Source organism: Herpailurus yagouaroundi, unplaced genomic scaffold (genome assembly GCF_014898765.1).
Source record: "Herpailurus yagouaroundi ecotype Mexico unplaced genomic scaffold, PumYag 186, whole genome shotgun sequence".
NCBI classification, from domain to species: Eukaryota; Metazoa; Chordata; class Mammalia; order Carnivora; family Felidae; genus Herpailurus; species Herpailurus yagouaroundi.
Genome location: NW_024412417.1, coordinates 42,258,681 through 42,271,568, shown reverse-complemented (window position 1 = coordinate 42,271,568; position 12,888 = coordinate 42,258,681). Strand labels below are relative to the sequence as shown.

At 47.7% G+C, this 12,888-nt stretch overlaps 1 protein-coding gene and 1 long non-coding RNA gene across 5 annotated transcripts in view; one reads left to right on the top strand and one right to left on the bottom strand.

Annotated features, from left to right (window-relative positions):
- KHDRBS3 (KH RNA binding domain containing, signal transduction associated 3) overlaps positions 1–12,888 on the bottom strand; it is a 189,789-nt gene that overhangs the window by 15,599 nt on the left and 161,302 nt on the right. The gene's annotated exons all lie outside the window — the stretch shown is intronic.
- Positions 2,376–7,808, top strand: LOC121043026 (uncharacterized). Of its 3 annotated transcripts, none has more exons than XR_005796650.1 (4): positions 2,376–2,480; positions 3,545–3,626; positions 3,950–4,082; positions 7,721–7,808. It is a non-coding gene; the product is annotated as an uncharacterized LOC121043026 (long non-coding RNA). The 3 variants fall into 3 exon arrangements; XR_005796651.1 differs by lacking the exon at positions 7,721–7,808 and adding an exon at positions 5,182–5,289; XR_005796649.1 differs by lacking the exons at positions 3,950–4,082; positions 7,721–7,808 and having other exon boundaries at positions 3,545–3,627.

The window sequence follows — 12,888 nt, the reverse complement described above, 5'->3', positions numbered from 1 at the left end:
GTCCTGCCCGCCTGCTGCTGTCCACCCTCAGCACCGACTCCACTCTGAAATTCTTCCCCAGGGCCCCCTGGAATTCACAGCCCACCACTGGCAAAGCTGCCTAGATAGTCTCAGCCTCCTCTTGGAACACTCCTTCCTCACTGGAAACTTGATTCTCCTCCGCTGACAGTTATTTCCTGGGTTGTTTCCGGGCAGCCTTCTCCAGTTTTTATCTCCCACAGCTCATGTACCGTTGGGCCCAGAGGAAGGGGGGGGTGCATCTTCCCTCTCCCAGTACCATCGCGCTCCATTCCTCCATACCCACACCCAATTCGGAATCTCCCAATAGCATCACTGTCCTAAGTCGTGGGGATTTCAGCAGATGGACAGAAGAGCCTTCCAACAAGCTGGTCTCTCAATTCCCTGGACGACTCTTGTCCATCCATCTTGCTCTAGGCTCTTTTAGCCATTAAAGGAGTCACGTCCTAGACTTGCCATTACCAATAACAGAAACCTTCCCCACCTCGGTCAGTGTCCTGTTCCCACTCTATGACGTCCTCTTTCCCGCTTCACCCCGTCCCTCCAGTACATCATCCTTTCACATCCATTGAAACCATCCTCCCCCCCCCGACACCCCTTAAACCTTTCATCAAGGGAACCACCCAACCGCAAGTGGCTGAAGTCAATACTCAATTCTCAGTCCTTGCGCTTAAATGACTGCTCACCATCTGTTACAAGGGACCTCTTCCTTGACATCCTTTCTTTCCTTGGTTTTCAGGCTGCTGCATTTCCTGGTCTCCTTCCTGTGTGACCGGCTAGACCTCACCAGATGACCTGTCGGTTCCTCCTTTTCCTCAGACCTCTTAAAGCTGGAGAGTTCCAGACTTCAGACCTTGGTCCTCGTCTTCTTTATTGACCTAAACTCCCTTGTGATTTTGTCCAGTCTCTTGCTTTTGTTTTTGTATAGCAAAAACTAGCCCCGATCTAAGAACCTCTCTTAAAGTTCACGTTCAAGTGTTAACTGCCTACTCGACACCTCAACTTCAATGTCTAACAGACATCTCAAATTTAACAAGGCCCAGACTCCACTGGACCTCTCATCTTATCCCTAAATCTGCTCCAGCCAAGCTTCCTAGATTTCAGCTGACAGCAGAGTTTCTCGTTTGCTCAGGTCAAAAAAAGTTTGTGGAGTCATTCTTTTCGTGGCTATTCCCTTTGCCTAGAATGCTCTTACCTCTGGACATCTGCATGGCTAACTTCACCTTCCTCAAGTCTCTGCTCAAATGACACTATCTCAACACGGTCCGTTCAGATCACGATTGCAATCTCCCTGTCTGGCAACCCTCATCCGTATCACTCTGCTCTACTTTTTTCTACAGCACTTGCCACTTTCTAACATACTATATACTTACTTATTATTTTTACTGTCTATGTCCTTTTGGTAGAATGGGACTGTGAGCTCTACAAGAGAGGGACTTGGGGCTGGTTTATTCAATGGCATACATACCTCAAGCTCCCTGAGAACAACACCTAGTACAAGGTAGGAACTCAGTAAAGTTTGTTAATTGTGCTGACTGAATTATAAGCAAATCGTTGAAAAATTATGGCCAAGACAATACAAGAAAGACCAAGTGTTATTACTGGATAAAGATGAACAAGAGGTCACTCCTCTTACCCCACTTCTCAAGGTGCAAGACGGAACGATTCAAAGGCACTTAATATTTTCTGGCTGTTGAACAAACTTGACAAATAAAATTAAAAGGAAACACTAAGCCCAAGTGTGGCTGTATACTTTTGAGCACTTCCTATGTGAAAGACACCATTCTGAAAAATGGAGATCCAGAAATAAGTAAGGTGTGATCTCTGCTCTCAAGAAACTAACAAAGATGAGCATGTGTTTCCACAGAGTAGGGTGTAAGTGTGCATGAACACAGAAGCGTGTCCAAGATACCTTGGGGTCAGAGTCTCAGTCTGTTGGGGGGTGAGAGGAAGGTACGAAGGTAACACATGACTGGCTGAGGGACTGAATGAGGAGGAAAGAAGCGACAGGTGAGTGGGGGTCAGACCACAAAGCGGTTCACGAACTCTCCAAAAAGGGGAGTTAACTCTACTAGTTCACCCGGTACACACAGGGCACCGACAATGTGCACGTGTGTGTGTGCATGTATGCGTGTGCGCATATGTATATTCTTTTGCATTTAACCTCATGACAAACCGACGAAGTGGATATTATTGTATCTCCTTTAGATACAATAAAATTGGAGGTCTGAGAAGTTAACTCAACTATCCAGGGATGAACAAGAACAAGCGAGGACCAAAGCCCTAAGTCAGGTCTGTCTGATGCCACAGCGGATGTTTATCCTACTCGAGCTGTTGCTCGGAGTGCGGAGGAGATCCTTCCAACAGGAACGTGGTGGAAGTCTCTTAAATCATGACTCTGCTTCTCTCCCTCATCTCATGTCACACTCACGTCTCTCCTGGCACCTAACATGCCCTCCCACGTAAGTAATAACTTGTGTCTTTCTTCAACTTCTGAATTTTCTCTTTTACAAAATTCTCTTTGGCCTTCATCCTTCTAGCTTTCCCACTCCGGTGACCCCAGTTTTGAAGCTCTGGGTCCCACCTCCCGTCTCCCTTTTTCTCCCCTACTTGCTTGCTCTTTATCCTTTGCTGATACTCAATTTTTAAATTCCTGCCTCCCTAACTGGTTTGGCCTTTGTGGATTCCCAGTATTCGTCTCCATATGAAGATTTAATTACTTGCTTTACAACCATCTTCTATTCTTTGGGCTCTGTTCTGTCAAAGTGTGGGTTTGTCAGTTTGTTGAGTCTGTTTTTTAAATGCTTAGTATATGCTGGATAGACAGGTGTTCATTTTCTGATTTGAGATTCTCAGTTTGCCTGTCAGCGGACACTACCTCTCGTTCAAAATAGCTTTCTTCTGGTGGTTGCGGAAAACGGACAGAGTACGCTACTGGGTGGGATACGCAAGTGATTTGTTTCCCGTCCCTGGGCCTCCTGGTTGCCCTAAAGGGTGGTCCCGTCTGAGGTCTGGCTTTGCATGGCTCCCGCTGTAACCTGGGAATGAACACCACGACCGCACTGCTGAGCATCCCTGGTTAGAAAGCAGGGCCAGACCAGCCTGGCTGTTCCAAATGCAGTCTTTGATCAAGTCCCTTGGTGCCCCTGTTTACAGCCACTGACATGGTTTTACGTCTTCCTAAACCTCCCCACCATTACAGCACCCTTCTCTTCCATGGCGGGGGGGGGGGGGCGGGGGGGGGGGGGGGCGGGGGTGTTTCATTTGGTTTCCTCAAGGCTCTCGTTCCATCTGCTCTCCCTTCCACAATCTTTCAAAACTTGCTTCTGTCACTTCAGGGGATTCTGAACGGGGGCGGGGCGGGGCGGGGGGGGGGCGACGGTGGAGCAGGTATGTGTTCTTAGTCCATCCTCTTGATTCAATCTTCCTGTCTCGTTTTAAATCCTTTTTGGTTTATAATGCATTATTGATTATCCCTTAATCCTCCAGGCCCTGTCTGAAGCAGACATATTATTTAGTTTTATAGGTGAGAAAAATGAGGTCAAAGGATGGGAGCCATGCCTAACTCAACTGCTCCCCACAGTGCTGATCCCTCCCAGATCAGACAGGTAAGAGGAAGACTGATATGAACACGAGGGCTGAAGACCGTCCACGACTCACGCGAGAGTCTGTAATACGGACGTTGTGTTGCAGCAGTTGTAGCAATTTTCTGGGGTGGGAGGTGAATGTGGAATTCATCCCAGAATCATCTTCAGTGAATCGCTTCCAAAGTTTAATTAGTAAGTTCTGTGTTGTTTGAATGTAACGTGAAAGGGCTGATGTTGTTCTGGATTATGGTGGCCTGTTCTTTTAAGATAAAATTTTATCTATAATCCTTTTGGCAAAAATTAAAATTCTAGCAAACGTTTACGAAATGCTTATCATCTGGCAGGAAGAACTACCGGACTGAGCACACGTGGTCCAGACAGTAGCTCCGGACCGGCTGGCCTGGGCTAGTGTTTTCGCTCTACTTGGGAGCTTGCAATCCTTCCGCAACCGTTAAGAATTTTTACAGATAAAGCAGAGTAAGTGAAAAGTAACATCTAAGATGAAACTGTGGGACTACTCTTGTTTTCCCAATATCACGGATAACTGAAAGACTTGAAATTCCTTCAGGGTAATTGGCTAAAAAATTTCCAATCTGCTTTCAGTAAGAGCCTTACTTCTCTAATAGTTCTTTAATAAGATTTCAGAACATTTCCTCAGGAAGGTGCCGAATAAATAAGTCTCCGCACTGGGCCGCACCGGTCGGATGGCAGAAAGGCAGCCAAGGTCTGGTCGTCGGCCCATTGGTTTGCTACATCCGGGCCTCCCCCTTGGTCACGACCGCCCCTCCTGCGGGCTGCTCCCCAAACGGAGCTAGCTTCCTCCAAGACGGGAGAGATGGGGGTAAGGGCACTTCATTCCTGTCTTCCGGGTTTTGCAAAGCGTGTTCAGATCTAAACGCAAGGCTGTTAATCCTTTGTCCCTCTTCCCCTGAGCATCGCAAATCTGGATGAGGCGGCTTTGATGTGGGAGGGAGGCCAGGGCCAGCCCCTCTTCGTAGGCCACCCCTGGCTTCACAGCACCCCACGTGTGATGGGCACGCAGGGAACACACTTCTGCCCTCAGGGAGCTGACGGCGTGAGGACAATTCAGTGGACCAAAGGGCTGCATGAGGGTTAAAGGGCCCTGGATAATTAGCTTCCTACGCTTGCCGCTGGGGGCGGCTCTCGCCCCTCGCTCTCCCAGAGCCCTAGTATATGCATCCTGTGTGTGCAAACCGGCCTAGAGCGGTGGTGTTCCAAATGTGGCCTGGACACTCCTAAGAGCCCCTGCCGTCAATCACGGGTCTGAGCCCCACATCGGGCTCTGCGCTGGTGGCGCAGAGTCTGCTTGGGATTCTGTCTCTCCTTCTCTCTGCCTCTCCCCTGCTGGGGCTCTCTCTCAAGATAAATACATAAACTTAAAAAACATTTTTTTTAAAAAGTATGTTCGTTTAAACATGTCCTTGATGAAGCAGTACGGATTACTAATTTTAATAGATCTCGACTATTATTCTGCATGATGAAACAGAAGGGTGCTTACGGGAGGTCGGTGGCTGGCTGGGGCGTGGGGGTGACCTCGGGCTTTCTCGTGGCACAGCTTTCCACTTGAAAGAATCAAGTGCAGACAGACTATGGTTACTCCGACGCACGTATGTGGCAGACACGTTCTCAGAGAAGAACGAAGTGAGCCTGTCTCTTCAGGAAAAACTGACAGTATTTGTTACCGATGACTCAATTCAAGCTTTCAGGGATGCGCTGCAATTTTGGAAAGTTAGTACTGACCACTGTAAACGGATAATAAGGCAGTACTTCTACGGACCTCTCTGTTGAGACCGGTGGTGGTGGCAACAGATATGGCTCTTTCATACTGCCCAGGGAAATGCGTCACAGGACCGTGAGAACACGCACGTCCCAGCGAACCAGTGTTTTTCGTGTGACCCAGGTCCGATGTTTCCAAACCCACCAAATGGAAGACGGACCAAGGCGTTTCAGTGAGACAGAGTATGACAAGTTTACTGATGTGGTTTCAGAATCCACGCTGCAGCTAACCTTTCAGAAACTACCACTTGCCAAGTTTCGGTGGAGTCATCAAAGAATACCCACAGTTAGGTGCAAAGCTGTCAAAATTCTTTTCTTCTCCAACTGCGTATTTGTGGTTCCAACTACTTCAACCCAAACAACATGTCCCATCAGACTGAACACAGAGGCAGAGAGAAGACTCTAGCTAGCTCCCATGAAGCTGGACATTAAAGAGATTTGCAAAAATATAAAACAATACTGCTTTTGTTTTGGAAAGCAGTGATTTTCCATAAAAACAGATTTTTTTTTTTATGTTAACATGCAATGAGTTGGCTACTGTCATGTATTTCATGATTAATACCTATTTTTAAAGTTTCTGTTTTTAATTCCACGTGCGGTAAATGTTGACAGATACAAGCCACACACACCAGACGGCTTCGTGGCCCTTACAATAAAGGACAGAGGAGTTCTGAGACCGAAGGCTTTAAGCCCGGGCACAGGTCACCTGCCTGCAGGAAGTGGGTGAGAGCACAGTGACTCCTACACACTGGCCTGAAGAATGATTCTTTGATCTGGAACAATGTCTCTCGGTCCACCAGGTGACGGGGGAGGAAGAAGGGCTCACTCACAGAACTAGCCTGCGGACAGAGCTCCGTGTCACAGCCGCCCGGCCCCAGGTCTCACACGTACCAGGATCAAAAACCGCCGTTTCTGGCAAGATCGGGAAAAGAGTCAGGGGAAACTTAAACTTCGTGTAAGCAGGACAGATGCGTAGACCTCCCCAGATCCATCAGGCACAGATCTAACGTGGGGACGGTTTCAATTTCCTCACGGTACATGTCACTTTCTAGTGCCCAGAATGCAAGAAAACAGAAGTAAAAAGGTTTGAAATAAAGAGTTCTCTTTAGGAATTAAAAACACTATATCCATTTGCCAATAACTCGACTATTTAGATGCTCAGCTTAAATGGCCAGATAGAATTTACGGTGTAACCAGGGAACCTATTTCTCTGAGAGCAAGTTCTAGTAATTCTTTTAGCACGAAAATTTAAGGTCTGATTTTTGGAATTCCAGACCTTTCGGAGTTGATATTGTTAACCTGATGTTAGACGTTCCATCGCTCAGGAGAGGACCCATCGCAAGGGTGATAAGGGAGGGAGAACAAAGGCAGATTTAAGAGGCGGTGTATACACGCGAGTACAATGTATACACACGCGAGTACAATGTATACACACGCGGGTACAATGGAATACTACCCGGTGATGAAAAGTGAAATCTGGCCATTAACTAGAAGGTATTATGCCAAGTGAAATTAGCCAGAGGAAGAAAAATATCCTATGATTTCACTCATATGTGGGATTTGAGAAACTTAACAGGGGAACATAGGGGAAGGGAAGGAAAAATAAAATAAAAACACAGAGGGAGGCAAACCATAAGAGACTCTTAGATACAGAGAACAAAGTGAGGGTTGCTGCAGGGGAGGGGGGCCGGGGGATGGGCTAAACGGGTGACGGGCATTAAGGAGGACACTCGGGATGAGCACAGGATGTTCCACGTAAGTGATGAATCACTTGGTTCTACTCCTGAAGCCAAGACTACACTGCATGATAACTAACTTGAGGATAAAAAAAAAATAAATACAATACGTTTGCCATGTTTCTTAAGCTCAGAAATAAGATTTGGTAAAAAGAGTAAGTGGAAAAAGGGGTTTAAAAAACCGTGGGGAATTATTCGTGTTCTCTATTCAAATGATTACGAGTTAACAGAAATTTCAGTTTACAGTAGAATCCTATTTTATTTATTTATTTATTTATTTATTTATTTATTTATTTTCAACATTTATTTATTTTTGGGACAGAGAGAGACACAGCATGAACGGGGGAGGGGCAGAGAGAGAGGGAGACACAGAATCGGAAACAGGCTCCAGGCTCTGAGCCATCAGCCCAGAGCCCGACGCGGGGCTCGAACTCACGGACCGCGAGATCGTGACCTGGCTGAAGTCGGACGCTCAACCGACTGCGCCACCCAGGCGCCCCAAGAATCCTATTTTAAAAATGGGTCAAAACCATAAACATTTTAGGAACTGTAACTGAAAAGTTTGTCTCCTATTGTTTTCAGAGACAAAAGAGGATTTTAAAATGACAGATGAGAAAACAGAACTTTTTCTTTTTTACGAATAAATTGATAGTGAACTGGTTACCTTTAAGTATGCGTCAGTCATCTGGTTTTGTCGAAGAGAGGCTACCACAGTCTGAGCTGCGCTGTGACATCACTAATAGCTTACATTTCGATGGGTCCCCTACGAAGGATACATGCACCTAACCCAGTCACTTAGCGCAGACCCTGTCGCTGTTCCAGCCTCCCTCGTGCAAAGCGAGGCCTGGCCGCCGCGAGGGCACAAGCGCGGGGCGCCGCGGGAGGGCCGGGCGGCTTCTGGCTTTGGTGGGGGGGGGGGGGCCCCGCGGCTCTGCCACGCGAAGCTATTTGCCGAACCAACTGCTGTGAGCCAAGCATTCCGGGCCTGCGTTCGTTCATTCAGTCGTGGAGTCAAGGTTTAAAGAAACAAAACGAATTCACGACCTTCGTAAAGCTTGTATTATAGTGGGAGGGACAGGCCGTACACAGTTCGTGTATCAACACGGCGAGAATCAGAAGAGCAGGAAGGCAGAAAGGCCTGGAATCAAGCTGGTATTTCACAGCCTACCCAGAGAACCCCCGCTACCAGGGTGTCCTGTGAGGCCACGAAGCAGGTGCAGGCACCACCCGCGGGAACACGTCCCAGGCAGGGGGACGGTCACGTGAGGGATGTGGGCTCACTCTTGGCACATCTGGGGGCCGGAAGGGCAGTGTGGGGAGAGCAACGGTCGGGGAGGAGGCTCTGGCGGATCGCACAGAGCCAGAGAGGCCACGGGAAGCCTTCGGTTTCTGTTTTAGATCTCGAGGGAGAGGGAAAGTTACCGGCAGTTTCCCCGGGGTTAGGGAGAACCAGCACTGCCACTGACGGAGTTGGGGCAGGTGCCATCGGGAGGTGAGCCCCGGGCACGCCGGCTCTGACAGGCCTCTGGGAAGGGATATCTGCAGGTCAGGAGACAGAGCCGCACCGGGCACATAAATCCGGTCATGGCCACATAAAAGGTATGAAAACCCTGAGCTCACGAGATCACTTAGGGACTCGGCACACGTGGCGGGAGCGCAGGGTCTGGATAAAAAGGTTCACTGGATTTTGAATCCTGTCCTTGCTTTCGGAAGCAGTGTAACCTCAGGCAGGAGGCTTACTCTTTTTGTGTTTCAGCTTCTAGGAGCGTCTCAGAACTAAGAGGTGCTCAATAAAGACACTGAACGAAGGAGTCACCGAGCCGTCGGGCTTGCGGCTTCCCGGGAAGGGGAAGGGACAGCGGCTGGGTCTGCGAGGGGAGGGAGGGAATGGATGAGTAATCCTGACACGAGTTCATGTGCACAAAACACCAGCCTGCCCCTTCGTCAGTGACCAGTAAACGTGACCTGATTCTTAACCCTACTGTTGTAAGTACGTTTGCAAAGTCTTATTTCAGATGTAACAATTACTTTGTCAGACGCAAAGACTTTAACCGCTAACGTAGGTTGGCCACAGAATCAGACGCACACAGAGCTTGTCGTTTAAGGCTGATCCTCCGCCCCCCACACTCTCTGCTGTGGGGTACTTCTAAATTTGCCCTCACCATAAAGTAAAGGAACTTGCAGGTACTCTGCGGAGTCAGAGGGAAGAAAGCCACCTTGAGAGGTCACGTGGCCCATCCCCTGCCTTCAGGCCAAATTGTCTTAATCATCCGAGAGAAAGGGTTCTCTCTCCACTTGCGAAGACTTCCAGAAACGAAGCCTGAATGACTTGCCACAGTAAGGCGCTTGAACAGGCCTGGCAGAAGATACTTGTTTTATATTTAACCTTAATCTCTCGGGAGCCGCTCAGAATCCTTTTTTCTTTTACTCTGTTCTCCACAGGGCTGGGGAGTACCACCTTCTGGGCAAGATGACTCAGGCAGGCGGTGGGGGGGGGGGGGGGGTGTGGGCAATGAGGGAGCCCGTGGCCTGGAAGTTCCTGGCAAGCCTGACCGAAGGAGGACCTATTTCAACCGCTACTGCCCGATGCCGGTTTTGGGCAGCCAGACGTGCAAAGCTTTAACGTAACAGTAGTAACAGACCACACTTACCAAATGCCTACTGTGAGCCATATACTGTTCTAGGTACTCCCCACGCCCTCCACACACACACTTCATCTTTATTTCTTTCTTTAAATGTCTATTTATTTTGAGAGAGAGAGCAGGGGGGACAGAGAGAGGAAGAGAGGGAGAAACCCAGGCAGGCTCTACCCTGTCAGCACAGACCCTGATGCAGGGCTCAATCCCACGAACCAGGAGATCATGAAGTGAGCCACCCAGGCGCCCCTCCTTTAAGACTCCTTGTGAGCCCGAGGGGAGAGGTGCCAGTGACAAGGGATCAATCCCCACAACTCCCTTTCTCAGCCACTTCTGCAGGTGACGCAGAAGCAGTAACTCTTGCGGTGAAGCTTCTGGGAAGTATGCTAACAGAAGGCTGACCCAGCCAGGCGGCGCAGCGCTCTCTGCCTCCTCCTTTTTGCCTGAACCCTGCCGGGAAGGCTGGAACCACAGCAGCCATCTGGAGACGGGGAGGAGCCTCAGGAGACAGGGCAGGGAAAAAAGGAAGAGGCCTGGTTTCTTAGTAACTACGAAGACTTGTGCTCAAAGTCTGCAGCTGCTGGTATTCTTACATGAAAGAAAATAAACCTCTCATTTGTTTGAATTTATGGGTAATCCAGATCTCATCCCCGTCCTAAAAGACAGAGCACTGCGTCCTGAAATGAGGGATGTTGAGCATCTCTTTAGTTTTCTGATGCAGACATATGCAACTGTGCTTTCTTATTTGAACAGAAAACTGTTTTCTTTTCTTCTTCCTATCAAAAGCTGCTTAAAAGGTTGCAGATGGTTCTCCATAATTAAAAAAAAAAAAAGATGAATTTTGATTAGATTCCAAGAAAAAGGAAAGAAGAAAAAAAAAAGAATTTGTTTACAGAGTGTCTTCAGTTCACACGGGGCCTTTTTTCTTCCTCCAACACACCTGAGTCGTGCACGCAAACAAGTCACAATGACGCTCAGCGTGTTTCACGACAACACCACTGACGCTGAGGCTGTGCTAACGTTACTTTCCTTAGACCCTCATCGTTTCATCTTTAAGCAGGCTCCTCATCTTATTGTAATCATTCTGGAAGGCAGCATGTAATTAATAGTTAAGACCTAGGCTCTGGAGGTGGACAAGCAAAAAGCCTAGCATCCGGAGCCAGGCTCCAGCATTTACTGTGTCAACTCAGGCAAAGTTGATCCGATTTTCTCCCCTGGAGAAGGGTTTTGAAACTCAGTCTTTCCTGAGATGTTGTGAGGTTTATATAAGACAATGTGGTACATACACACCTCAAGCTCTTGTTTAAGGACAGTTGTCATTACTGTTATCGAAACAGAGGTTCTTTCTAAGCGAGAAGTATTTTTCTCAAGAGTTCTTAGTTTGGTGTTACATAACCTTTTTCTCCTTAGCAAGAGAGTGGGGCCTGATCTCATGAACTGTGAAATCATGGATTGGGCCTAAATCAAGAGTTGACCACTTAACCAACTGAGCCACCCAGGTTGCCCCTGGACATCCCAAGAAGTTTGGATGAGAATTCTCTATCTGAAGCATCAAGACTGCGTGTTGGAATGTGATGGAACGTAACTGTCACCACAGACTGGAGGGGGGGGGGGGGGGGGGGGGGGGCTGCGAGGGCAGGGTCAGGATGAGTCCCCAAGTGACAAGGAGGTTGGGAAAGTTGCTGAGAATTAATTTCAAAAGAATGGTTTATGTACATACACGTCCAAAAAATAAAAAAAGGGTATTTTGGACAGGGAACAAAAACGAGGGCTGGGTTTATCAGCCTATTTCCATGCATCTCTGTGAAGCCCCAAGACCGAGTACGGCTTGTGCCAAGGCACATAATTGCTCAGTACTGGTTCCTCTGGCTCTTTCCAATGCATTCAAAATGGTCTATCCACATTTTATGAGCAGTTTACAGTATTTCATGGGACCGTTTGTTAATGCAGTTGTTCACGGTATCTTGAGTTTGTTTTTTCAGCGAGGGTGTCCACCTGCTACACAGAGGTGTCTTTTGGAAAAGATTTCTGGTAGATCCATCTGACAGTGGGATAATCAAAGCCATTATCTATTACTTTTAAAGAAAGCTGACTGTGATCAGCAGTATCTATGCATGTGAAATATTATGTATGTGAGAGTGGAAGGAACTTCATTTGACTTTCTGTGGGCTCGTCAGCATCCCTGTGAGACAACGTTGGACTAGCAAATGGTTTTCAGTATTCCTGAAGAATCTGGCAGACAGTAACTGGCATCAGTGTGCATATCAGATTATTCAGTCTCACTCTTTCAAATATGTAGAACGGAGATAATTTCAAGTACGCTCCCCACAGCAATTGTATGTAAATTCAAATCCAACATTAGGAAATTAAAATAGGAATGTCTACTCTGTTTTATTTATTTTTTTTTAAATTTTTTTTTTAATGTTTATTATTTTGGGGACAGAGAGAGACAGAGCATGAACGGGGGAGGGGCAGAGAGAGAGGGAGACACAGCATCGGAAACAGGCTCCAGGCTCCGAGCCATCAGCCCAGAGCCCGACGCGGGGCTCGAACTCACGGACCGCGAGATCGTGACCTGGCTGAAGTCGGACGCTTAACCGACTGCGCCACCCAGGCGCCCCTGTCTACTCTGTTTTAAAATTGCTAATGCGGAGTTAAATTCTACCTCCCCATATTTAGTCAATAAGTATTTACTGAACATTTTCTATGTTTTAGGCACTGTGCTAGGCACTGGGGGGTATGGCAGCAAAAAAACTTAAAGAAGGCAGACACTGATCAGAGAATTACTTCAAGATAAAATTGCAGTTATGAAGGAAAACTGTCTAACAGTATGAGAAGCTATAATTACAGTACATTTGAAAAAAAAAACAAAAACAACCTCATTCTGCTGCAGTATGGGGAAACGACAGGAAAGGGGTTGTTGCAAGTGGAGGTGGGACATTCGAACAGCAAGTCTGGTATTCTAGAAGCAAGGAAGACGACATGACCCTGGACCAGCATGGTGGTGGTGGGTGTGGAGAGCATATTGGTCTGTAAGAACCGAAAAATCGTGTAAACTCCAGGAGCCTGGAATTCGGGTCCACCACAGCCTGGCCTCCACCGATCTTTCTCTGG